Below are 13,219 nucleotides of genomic sequence, written 5' to 3' on the forward strand. Positions count from 1 at the left end.
AAGCTGTCATTGGTTGACCTTGTTCCTTTAGGGGTAGGAACAACTTATTTAGGGACTTTGGATCCCTTGGATTATTGACATTTCATGCTCAATGCTGTAAGGCACAAAAATGTCTATAACAATGATGGCTGAAATATATTATGCGAGTACATGGAAAAGAAGTCTGTCAAAAACCGAGGAGGACTTCACCAGAATTCATCCTGCCAAGCCACCAAAGGAGATCAGAAAGAAACACTGTCTGAGGCGGGCATACCCATGCTCAGAAAAAGTAAAGCATGTCCGCATATCAAGTACAAGTGGATCCACTAAGTATACAAGTATAAATGACTGAAAGATACATAATGGATCATCTGATCATAATGAACAAGTACATGTCTGAATATCACATATAAGACTGTCAATGATGCTGAAAGATGCAACGGATCACTGATATCAAAGACTGATCCCAAAAGGTACCAACTGAACATGATGGAATAGGATGGTACTATACTGCAAACTCAGGTGCCAACATATAGAATGTTGCTAGGACTGACTGCAACATATAAAGTGAAGTGGTATCAACCTGAGGTCTTCACCGACCGCCGTGGTACATTTCTACACCATGGGAATAAATGATCTGAAGTCGACCATGTGAGAAATCGTTTGATTACTGGTCATTGATGTATACTGTTAACAAACGCGAGACTACTCACCAATAATGATAATGAGCATCAAGGTACCCAGTACAATCTAACAAGTGTGAATAGATGAGCTGGAGTCGAACACCTGTAAGAATCCATCGATCAGGAGACAATGATGGTTTCCCATTGTCGATAGCGAAGGATCTGCCACTAATGACTGCAAACCCCAAGGTACTGCTAAATGGACTCTAGATCTTTTCCCCAGAGCAATGAGTCGGAGTCGATAGGGAAAGATCCGCTAGAAGGAAGGCATTAAGGCATCCTTCATCAATCTAGCGCGAGTGTAACCTGTAGGCCAATAATGTGGAAGGAATCGGACGAAAAAGATGTAGTAACCCAACCGAAGTACGTTTCCGGCGTACACAAGATGTGGCTAGCGCACGGCAGAAACCCTCTGAACCAACCAATAATGAAAGCTGATACAGAGGCGAGGTATCCACCAATAGGGTCAAATGGAAACCAAAGTACTGCACGAATCCCAATGTGTGATAATGTAAGCTAATGTCGAACACAAGGGAAACCAGTCAGTCAAAGACCCATGATACTAATCGATGCTGAGCACAAGGTGACCTATCAATAATGAAAATAGGGCCAGGGTGTGGCTCTAGGCCTGTCATCAGAGCAAGGTGTCGTCATCGATAACGACAAGACCCGCCAGCAAGAAGTCAATGGGGACCTTCTCAAACCGGCACGAGTAAAGGACCAATATAACTGATGTGACGATAGACATGACACTGACAACCAGGGATGGCCGACTGAAAAATGAGTCAAGAGACACTGCAGAGAGGCCGACTCAGGCTAACTTCCCTTGAACAAAAACACGACTCAATGTGACTATGTGGTAGCATATGATGACTCTGTATAAGTTCACCATGCAGGAGGCACGAACGAACCCTCCATATGATTGGAAGAGATAACCAATCGAGGGAGAGCTGACTCAATGACAAGGTTATGGCGTACCTAAGTCAAACTAAATCCCACCCACGCGGAGGAGACTTTGTTTTGAGTGCTTTGTTCAAGGGGGACACGACTGACTCTAGTTGCCAACAATAAATGGAAATAATGTCCCGTTCCCGCTCTTTTTGGAATATAATTTTTTTTTTATCTTTTTCTGTTAAGCCGGAAAAAGAATGCTATGGTACAGTGGAAAGAACGAGTGTCGGTGAAACAGATGATCTAGTTCCCGGGAAAGGAACGTTCCTATGCTCAATGCAGGGAGGTGAAAACTGGTCAGTGACACTCAAAGGTATGTTCCTTCCATGGGTCAAGGTGTGTCAAGCTGCAGAATTCAAAGGTATGCAAGGTTGATTTTGTAGACGTCATGGTCAAAAGTTGGCTTAAACATGAGTCCAAGTGAAGCCGGCTCTAGGCCAAAAGGTGCAAGTGGTCAACATGCAATGCAGTAGTACAACTCAACACAAAAGAGCCTCTAGGGTATAAGGCCAGAACGAAGCAAAGAAGATAAGGAGAATGAGTCTTCAATGCATAAGTCATGGCGGAACTACAGAGGACTCCCGAGCCTAGGGATGAAAAATCAGCATGAGTGCCGAACGACAAAAAAGGTACTAACTAGGGCAGCCATGATAAGGTAGGCTCTACCACACAAGTCATGATACTTCTAAGCAATGAGAAGGTTCTGTACCATAACTTGGTGGGGTCGATCCTAGGGCCAAATGGGAAAGGAAACTGATAAGTGCACAATGCAGGCGAAAAAACCTAACCTATATGCCAGTTTCGAGAACCAATACCTGTCAGAACGGACCAACCATAAACTTCCAATTGAGAAATCTTCCAAGTTCTGTAAACATAAATAGGAACACTAGACGAGAAGTTAATGCATCCCACATATAAACTTCATATAAAATCTTTGTGTTATAGAATACAAAACTTGAAAATGCGTACCTCATATGTACAATATGGTACAGGGGACCATGCAGCCTTGCAGCTTACGCATAATAGTTCTGCTGAACAAACCCCTTGCAGGGCTCAGGCCAAGGACTCCTTTGGTAGTCATAACTCATGGCTTCAAAGAGTTCCTCTTGTGAAGTCAAAGCAAGATCTGAGAAATCATGAGAACTACAAGGATTAAAAGAGGGAATTAAAGGGTCCCATGTCCCTATAGGAAGAATCTCTCGGTCAACTGTCGGGACCAAGACCCAAGAAGGAGAATAATAGGTCAAAGGATCCTTCTTAGAAGCGATTGAACATTGAGGATTCAATGCCACATAATTGACCCGTGGCGGTGTAGAGTCTACTTGAACACTTGGAACAAACCAAGGGGCATTCTGCAGTAAAGTCGAATTAGGGTGGTGATTATCAGATGCAAGCTGATCAACAGTGACAATATTCCCATTATGAGGAAAGCACATTACTCGAAAGAGTGAAGACACCACGACATTCATAGCATAGACATAATCACGCCCAAGTAGCATATTAAAGTCTAAAGGGCTATCAACCACCATCATATCGATTAAGACAGTCTTCCCACCTAAAGAGATAGGCAATTGAGGAAGAACACCCATAGATTACCAGGTCTTCTATCATAGGCTAACAACTGACTCTGAGCTGTCAACAACTTTGGGGAACCCAAAGCTTTCCAAGTCAAAGAGGATATAATACTTGCAAAGGATCCTTCATCCACCATACATCGATAGACATTTGTGGAATTAACCCTGACCTTTATTTGAAAAGGTGCAGCAGAAGGAAGACGAGGCTCAACAAGACTATCCCAATCAAAGGAAACACTCTTAGCACTTGGAGGGGGAACATTCGAAGTAACTGGAATGCCCCCTATACTAGAAGACTCTGTACTAGAGATCAAACAAACTCTTTTGTTAGGCCCTTCACCCCCCAAAAGAGGAGTGTAATCGGCCAGCGATTGCACTGGCTCTACCACATTATCAACCAATGGTTGATGGGATTGATGAGAAACCATATCAGGTTTAGGAGTAGAAGTACTTTCAGACTCAAACCATATCCTTTGAACCTCTAGAATACCAGGGCATAAATGAGTAAGATGGTCTCCCTTGCATATCTTACAAGGGAACTTAGGTTTAAAACTTCTACGTCCAGGTTTCTTATCAACCTCCATTCCGCCAACATGACTAGCAGTGGTTCGTGGAGAGTCTTGAACATGACTTGCAGAGGTCGATGACTCTTTGCTAGTATGACTCGTAGTGACTAGACTCATGCCCCCAGCATGACTTGCAGCGGCTAAAGACTCATCTTCAACATGACTCACAGAGGTTGATGATGAAGTGTTAGTGTGACTCGCAGTGACTAGACTTGTGCCCCCAACATGACTAGCAGTGGTTGAAGGCTCATCTCCAACATGACTCACAGAGGTTGAAGATGGAGTGCTAGTGTGACTCGCAGTGGCTAGACTTGTGCCCCCAGCATGACTAGCAGTGGTTGAAGGCTCATCTCCAACATGACTAGCAGAGGTTGAAGATGAAAGGATAGAATTATTCTTCTTCTTTGAGTTCCTTTTTCTCCTCTTTTTATATTTCTTGTGACAAGAAGGAGGAGAAGAAGGAACCCCAGATTTCTCTTTGAAAGAAGATGAACAATTAGCACCCATGTGATGCCCTTGAAATAAAGCATTCAACTGAGAGGCTTCAAGAGCATTTGGAATATTCGGAGTGGACCATAGCCAAATGGGTAATCCAACATTCAACCCAGGAATATTCAAAGTGGCCATCAAGGGAGTACCAACGTTTCCAAAGGAAGGAAAAGCACAAGGATCCCCTTTCGGGAGGGCACCTTGGTTGGTTTCCACGGGAATATTGGCCACATCGAACTGATCCAAAGACCCTTCCCCTATGGGAATATAGAAATAAGCTTTTCAAGGAATATGGATAAGCAATCAAAACCTTTGCCCTTGAGGAGGCAACTCCACAACTTCTGAAAGAACGACCAAAAGCCTTTCAAGATCGGTAGAGTGGTAATCCGGTCACTCAGAACACAAAGTCCAAACGTGACTAGACAAAAATACCTAAAGCCAACTATATACAAGGAACAAAGAGCACACACTATAAAATCCCTAAAGATATCAGCCAGTCAAACAACTTCCAAGTATTTCCGCTCCGGGTGATGAAGACTGGACACCAAAATACAAGAAAGTGGAGTCAGGGGCCTTCCGAAGATAGTCTGGGATAATGACGGCCCAGTCCTATCAGCGAAGGTAACAGAGGAAGTTACGCTAACCTCCTAACAATAGCCTGCGCCGGTGCAAGCCCCCAAGCTTCGCAAGGGTGCCCTCCAGTAGTACTGTCGAGAGTGATACAACGTCAACCTCAGGTGCCACGGGATTCCCCTCCACAGCCACCTGTGTAGTTCCCTAGGAGGAGCAACTATGGATACCAACTCGTCGCAGAAGCCAGGCGGAACAGTCGTGAGGTAAGTTCGGACAAGTAGGAGAGGGGGTATCTCTCTTCCCTGTCTTCATAGACCCTCGTGCTTAACTCCCAGATCCGGAGCTTTCCTGGTCTTCCTAACACTATTGGATTTTCTCTCGTTATTCAGACTCCTACGTTTGACTTTTATATGGCCTTGGAGAGTTAACTCTCCACTCGCCTAATCCAAGGCCCTAAAATCCTAATCTTGTTGGTGTAACTGACTAAAACAAAAAGTTCTAGTGAATTTTAGTTAGCGCTTGATTTTAAATTAGGCTGTTCTTTAAGTCACAAGGTAACGGAAGTGAAACTAGTGGTGTTTTTTGACGCAAAAGAAATTAATAAAAACTTAACTACATGCACATGCACTTTTTCGTTTTTCAATGAAAAGTAATCTCTACAGGGTTCAGAGGAACTTCAAATAAACAAATTTTTCTTTTTCTTTTCAAACTCCACACTCACAAAAGTTAACAAAACTATGGATGCCTAAAAAGGGGATGCAAATCTATCCTAATGCAACAACTATATGTGGATGCAAGATTCAAAACTACTCTAAAACAAAAATGAAAGTTGCTTGCTTATCAAACTTTATCTTGCCACTTAAGATGCCTAGATGGAATATGAGATGTTTCCATTCATTTCGTCTAAACACTAAAAACAAGTTCTAAGACAAACATAAAGCACTTTCACTTCTCTAAAAGGAAACCAAATGAAAAGCAAGTTCAAGAAAGCAAAACTAAGATTTTCAAAAGATTTTCTTCAAAGCAACAAACAAAAAAGTCTTTTCAAAAAATTCTCTCAACAACACTGAAACTTGTGATTGAAGAATAGGCAATTAAACACTTTTGTGAATCAACACCACTCAATGGATGAAAACCCAACAAAAATAAATGTGTTTAAAATCGCTCTTAACAATCAAAAGCAGCAATGAAAGCCAAAAAGATCAAAAAGACAAATTCCAAGAAAGTGTCAAACAACAACTTTCATGAAACAAAGAAGTAGATGGTCACAAAAAGCGATTTTGTCAAGCAAACAAAAAGTCACCAAAAGCAAGATTAACACAAAGATTGAATACGATCTTCCTACCCTGATGAAAACAGAGCAGCCAAGATTCCTAGCAATAAATCTTGCGTGCTTTAGCCAAGAACGATGATGCTTGCAATCAACAAAAACAAGACCAACACTCGTTATACTCAGAGAGAATTCAGAATGAGATGCTTGCTGTAAAACAAATAACTGATACTGGAAAATGACTGTTTCAGACTGACTCAAACCACCAGACAAACCTTCAGAGGCCAAAAAGATTTACAAATCTTGAAAATTGGGATATAGACGCGACTGTACTGTAGTATAGATTGCGTGTATACGCGACTGTGTTTGAGGAAACCTGCGTATACGCGTGTTCACTCAAAGAAACAAGCGTATATACGCCTCTGTATCTAAGAAAAACAGCATATATAAAAAGCTTCAAGAAAAATAAAAAAGACAAACTGAAGAAACTATCAAAGCTTAAAGTTCAAGAACAGACCAGACAGTAACAGCAAGCAGGCAAGGCAGCTGAGCCCTGATTGGCTTGAAAAACACCCAAACTAGGAACAACAAGAGTGTTGTCCCCAGTGGAGTCGCCAATTCTGGTAGAGGGAATTACTCCCCTAGGGATTTTTGGGTGAAACCCTAGCAGACTGAAAGTTGTCTATTCAAAAAAACATGCATTCATACAGCCATTATGCTATTGTAAGAAAATACTATGATAAGGGTATGTACCTTCGGTCCTATGTTTGAGAAGGCCTTTAGGGTCTAAACCCTTCTTGGAGTTCCCTTCTTCTCTTTTGTCCTACAAAACAAACAATTCAAAGAACACAGCAGTACATGGACAAAAACTTATAAAGAAACCATCTTCATGTTATAAAGAAAGGTAGTTAGTTATGAAATCCAAACAACCATTTACACATGAACTCAAAACATGAATATCATTAACATAAAGAAGACTCAATTTGGGAACCAAGACATGTGTTTCTTTTATTATAGACAAATAAAGCACATAAAAAGGAATATGTTCACCTGAGTCACCTTTAGCAGGCTCCAAGCAAAGCTTCCTTCCGGATCCGTTCCAGCCTCAAGCCTCTAACAAAACTCCTTCCATGACTCTCTCCATGATGTCATAAATGGTGGATGAACATCAACACACAAGGAAACAAAGGTTTCCTGTACAAAATGGGGGAAGTGCAGAAGGCACAAGGGACTTCAGACCTGGTCAAGGGGAAAATCTCAGCATAATAACCTTTCTCTCTATTCTCTTCTCCCTTAGGCCTTCCCTTTGAGGTCTTTTTATACCATCTCCAAAGTAGTTTTTTAGTTAGGAGTTGGTTGGGAACAGTTGGGCCACGGGCACTAACAGGTGATCAGCCGGTAAAACCCGCGATCTCCGCCTGAAAAGAAGGAATTTTATATATTTTTTAAGTGTTTTAATACATACACACGGGTTGGATATACACAGACCCGCGTATACACGCGTTTAACTCAGGGCAATGTCGCGTATAAGGGATAAAACACTGTTTTTTAAATTTTAGGACCAGGTCTGGAAGGAGGGGTTGCCCTAGGCCATGAGTACAGCATCACAAACCATAAGAGTGAGATTTGGAGCTATAACACTATTACTCATATCTTCTACCATACCTTTACCATGAAGTATTCAAAGGCCCTTCTCTCTAATATGTCCAAGACTTTGATGCCACAACATCATCGTCTCTCCAAAGACCACTAGATTTTCTGCTCCAATTTCAAGAACCACAGAACTTTTGCACCCATCAATAACAGTGCTACCTTGCAACTTGTACATAGTTCCAATTCGAACTTCCCGCATCAATACCAGTGCTCCCCGAACCATTTTGCAGGTATCCTTCACGAACACTGCTTTTACACCTGCATCATCCAGCTTGCTTACAGAAATCATATTTCTGGACAATGCAGGAATATGTAGAACACCCGAAAGTGTTATAACCCTTTCACCTTGCAACTTCAACTTTACTTTTCTGCAACCAATTATTCTAGCCTTCCTATCATCCCCTAAGAAGACATCACCACCATCGTATTTCTCATACTCGTAGAACCACTCTCTATGGGGAGTGAAGTGAAAGGATGCACCTGAGTCAATCAACCATGCCTCATGATCTACATGTGTACTTGAAGAAGCCAAGTACACATCCCCACCTTCATCTGAGGTGGTTTTCACCTCTGTAGAAGGAGCATCATCGATCCCTTTCCTTTATCAGGAGCTTTAGATTTACAGTCCCTTTTGAAGTGCCTTTCCTTTCTACATTTCCAGCACACCACCTTTATAGGTTTTCCTGGAGATTTAGATCTCCCACTCGATGACTTAATTTTTTTTTTGTTCTGGGACCGTCCTCATACAGACAAGGCATCACCATTCTGGATCTCCATATTTTTCCGTCTCATCTCCTCCGTCAGCAAGTCTGAGACTATTTCATCAAACTGCAAGGTAGTTGCATTGCTACCTATTGCAATAACCAGACTATCCCACGAATCTAGTAGAGAACACAACAAACTGATGCACTTATCTTCATCTGAAATTTTAATATCAACAGATGCTAACTAACTTACCATAGTATTAAATGCATTCAAATGCTCTGTTTCATCCTCAGGTTATACGACTTTTTCCACAGGAACAATTTGTTCATGAAAGACTTAGATTGGTACGAAGTCCCTAACTTGTCCCACAAATCCTTTGCCATAGCTTCCCCTAAGACATTCAACGATACTGAATCTGAGACACACAATCGTATTGTGCTTTTTGCCTTCTGATCCAACTTCTTCCATTCTTCATCAGGCACTCTCGTTGGTTTAGTACCTAGATCTGCCACAATCCACTGATCTTTATCCACCAACAGATCCTACATCTTGAGTTTCCACAACTCAAAACACTGACCATTAGATTTCTTGATCTCTATCTTTCCACTACTCGCCATCTTCTTTTACCACCAGAATCAATCTCGTAGATCTCCCACTGAACAGGGTCTACCACAGGCCCGAGCGAAACCCCTCAACATCAAAGGCGTCCACTTGAAGCCAAAATAGCTTTGATACCAAATGTAGGTTTTAAACCCATACAGAGATTACCTGCATACGAATTCTAAAACGCATAAAATAAACAATGCGAGAGCATAACACATAAAACACATATACACAGAGATTTTCCCCTGGATTCCAAAACTAAGACTACTAGCTTGATTTTTCATTATATTCCTTTCCATGTTACAATGCATGTTTATACATGCCGAAGCATCCAATACCATGGAATGAAAACCATCACATCCAAAACCATGGACCGAAAACTATCGCGTCCAAAAACATGTGTGGAAATCACGCACAAAACCATAGGTGGATCTGCCCATCCTAACATAGGGTCCAACACCCAAATTTTCCTGAGTGCTACCTTGGACCCCATAAAGTGGGGTTACGAGTACGCCTCAAACCCCCTATGACCCCCCCTCGCTACACAATCGACGCAATGAAGGGGGGCTCCCCCCCCTCTAACCCCCCAGTTAACTATGTGGGCTAGTCGTGGAAAGAATATAACACAACCCAACATCCAAGGCGTAGGCTGGCCAGTTGAATCTTACTACTGTTTGAATCAATGCTCTACACTTTGCAATAAACATCAATCTATCTAATCCAATTATGTAGCTTGTCTGCATTCAACTCTCCATCATATATTGGTAAATCAAATTTAAAATCTAATTTAATCACAGATATCTTCTTTTTATTTTCAGGGCTACTAGGAGGAGTGGGAATTTTTTGTTATTTTCCTTTGCCTTTAGAGTGGTCATGGAGGAGAGATTCTTTTGCTCCTTTATCTTGTTTTGAGTTTGTTGAATCTTCTTCTCTACCTTTCTTAAATTCTCTATACATTTCCTCTACCATGGTTCTCATGGTCATGAAACTATCCATGAACTGAGGGTCTAATTCTAAGGGACTTTCTTCTGACATTTTCCTCTCAAGATAGACTCTTCCAATTTCAGGCTTAGTTTCCACCAATTCTCCTTCTCCTAATTTAAGCTTTGATCCAGTTAGCATTCAACAACAAAATCCAGCACAAGCTTGTCTAACCTTAGAAACCTAGAGGCTCTGATACCACTTGATTTGGAATTTATCCAAGACAAAGAATTAAAGGTATTACAAACTCATGTGCATGGATGTGCCTATGTTACTTTATGCAACGGATCGATAAGATTGCTAAATACATAGACATTGAGGCAGTTAGAGAAAAAACAACAGGAAAACATGTAAATACAACAAGTTTAATAAGGAGTTCACCCAATGCTCTTGGGCTACGTCCCCTGGTCCAGCCTTCAGTGGTGGCCTCTCTATTATGTTTTCTACGTTGAGTTTTTATAACAATGAGCTCAATTTGAGTCTCACTTAATAGATATAAATCACTAGGACTGGAGTACACAGACTCTCCTTACTAAAACTCGACCACTGCTGGTCACAGTAGTATGAGCCCAAACTGAGATTCATACATGACAGGCCTATGCTGAGGAGTTCGCTTGAAACTCTCAAGCCTTCTCTAGAGTGTACAGACTTTTTGAATCTCTCTGGCTCTATCTCGATGTTGCCTTTACTCTGTAGGTCATCTCGACTTACTTTCTCTGTTCTCTTCTCTTAGCTTTCTTACTGGCTTTTCTTCTTTCTAGCTGCTTACTTTGTCTCTGTCAGTTGGTGGCTTTAAAGCCAATTTGCTTTCTGACTGTTCATTTCCACTTCCGAGAATTCTGGTTTTTCTACCTCTATTTGTTTGAATTCCCCTATTCTGTGTCATCATCATTGTGTAACACTTCACAGGGAGGTGGCCACCTATTTCATAACGAACTTAGTGTCAGTTCTCTTGGAAATGTTTGAACGGTCGTTATTTCTGTTTAACTCCTAGATTTCCCGCGAACATGATTCTTTTTCCAACTCATCATTCATGCCAGACTTCAAGCATTATACAACTCAACCTGTTTACCCTGTTGAATCCAGTCATCCTTCGGATCGCATGTCCGTCGTCAATCTGGAGCCTCCACATCCTATGGTCTCCGTCCATATTAGGTGGGTAAGTTGCATGACGTTTACCCGTCCGATGTGAGCAGTTTTCTCTCTCCTTCACTAGACGTGTGGCACCCAGTGTGTAGCATCGGGTGGGACTCGATTGAAACCACTTACCACTCGAAGCCCTTTCGATATCCTACCGGTTTTCGTGTGGGACCCACCTCTAACGGAATCGGCGAATTTCGTAAGGTTTTTTACTTTTCGGGTCCAGTTCACTCGGGGCTTTTTCTTCTCTGAGGGGTTTGCACATCGATATGTAATTAGCCACTTGTTGCTAATCGCATATCAAAAACTTCCCTCGTTTCTCCAAAAGACCTCCCGTTTCGTTGTTTCATGGAAGTGCACATTACCATGGGCCAACGGTCTGTGTGCTTGACTGACAGTCCTCGTTGTTTGGTGCTACTCAAAAATTACAACTGTTCGAGGATATTTCTAATAATCTTGAACTTTTTAAGTCTTTGAATCTTTGGCATGAATTTTACAGAGTTATGAAAACCTTAGAGAGTTCTTTAGGATCCAATTCGGATCAGCCACTGACATGAATGGAGTGATAAATCTAAAGAAGTGCAAGATGATTTTTGAGAAAAAGTCATTGCATGTAGTGGTACCTTTAGACCATGTGGAAGGATAATGCTACACAGAGTCGGTGGACGACTATGATAGCGATGATGATCTAGACTGTATTTACAAGATAACCACGTGGGAGCAGGACTGGGTGAATCCAATAGCAGATGGCAAACTCTCATGGGAGCGTGAAAGCTCCTGCACCTCAGATTTGGACAAGGAAATAAAATGATGGCAGAAACTATTACACAAGGTAACCACGCTCAACTGTAACATGATGATAAGGTCACTGCACTGCATGGAAATAGAGGTAAGCTATCTTCCTATGTATGAAGGGTTGAAAGAGGTAGATTATTTCCTCAATAAATTTGAAATAGAAATGTTGGAACAATAGCGGTTTGATGCTCTGAAATGGGTACTCAATGCTCTCTTCCTAACTTCTTGGGTGTACCCTTGTACACTTTGCCCTTTCAACTGTCGAAGAGTTTTCCAACTCATCATGGCTTGCTGCATGTAGGCCAATGGATAGAATTACTTTTTGATTGAAGAAGCAAGTTCACTCTAGACAGAAATAGTCTTACCATGTCTCTTCATGTCAGCTTGGGTCCTGCTTTCCCACCAAACCAAGCAGTGCCTCCAAGGCATAGGCTTGCCAGCTGAATCTTGCTCTTGTCTGAATCGATACTCTGCACTCTGCAATAAACATCAATTTTTCCGATCCGATTGCCCAGCTTTTCTGCATTCAACTCTCTATCATATATAGGTAAATCAAATTTAACATCTAGCTTAATCAAAGATGCCATCTTTTTATGTTCAGAGCTATTAGGAGGTGTGAGAAAGCTTTCTTCTTTCCCTTTGTATTTTGAGTGGTCATGGAAGAAAGACTCTTCTTCTCTTTTGTCTTATTTAGAGCCCGATGAGTCTTCATCCTTATGTTTTCTAAAATCCTTACACATTTCCTCTACCATGGACCTTATGGCTAGGAACCTTCTTCTGACATGGTCTTCTAAGGATAGACTCTCCCAATTTTAGGATTAGTTTCTACCAACTCTTCTTCTCCTAATTTGAGTTTTGACCTAGTTATCATTCAATAGCTAAATCTAGCACCAGCTTGTCTAACCTTAACAGCCTAGAGCTCCAATACCACTTGATCTGAAAATCACTCGTGAGTGATCTCAGTTAATTAAATTAATGATTGTAGGTATTACAAACTCATGTACCGGTGTGTGTCTATGTTATCTTAGGCAACGAATCGATAAGATTGCAAAATACACAGACACTAGAAAACAGTAAGAGAAACAAAAAAAGAAAAATGAAAAACACAACAATTTAATAAGGAGTTCACCCTATCCTACATGGCTACATCTCCAGTCTAGCTTTCAGTTGTGGCCTTCTTTTATTGTGTCTTTGAACAGAATTTTTACAATGAGGAGCTCGAATTGAGTCTCCTGGAAACAAATGATGCTTAGTAGG

The sequence above is a fragment of the Pinus tabuliformis genome, chromosome 7 (genome assembly GCF_031772625.1).
Source record: "Pinus tabuliformis cultivar Carrire ecotype Pingquan chromosome 7, CPIR1, whole genome shotgun sequence".
NCBI classification, from domain to species: Eukaryota; Viridiplantae; Streptophyta; class Pinopsida; order Pinales; family Pinaceae; genus Pinus; species Pinus tabuliformis.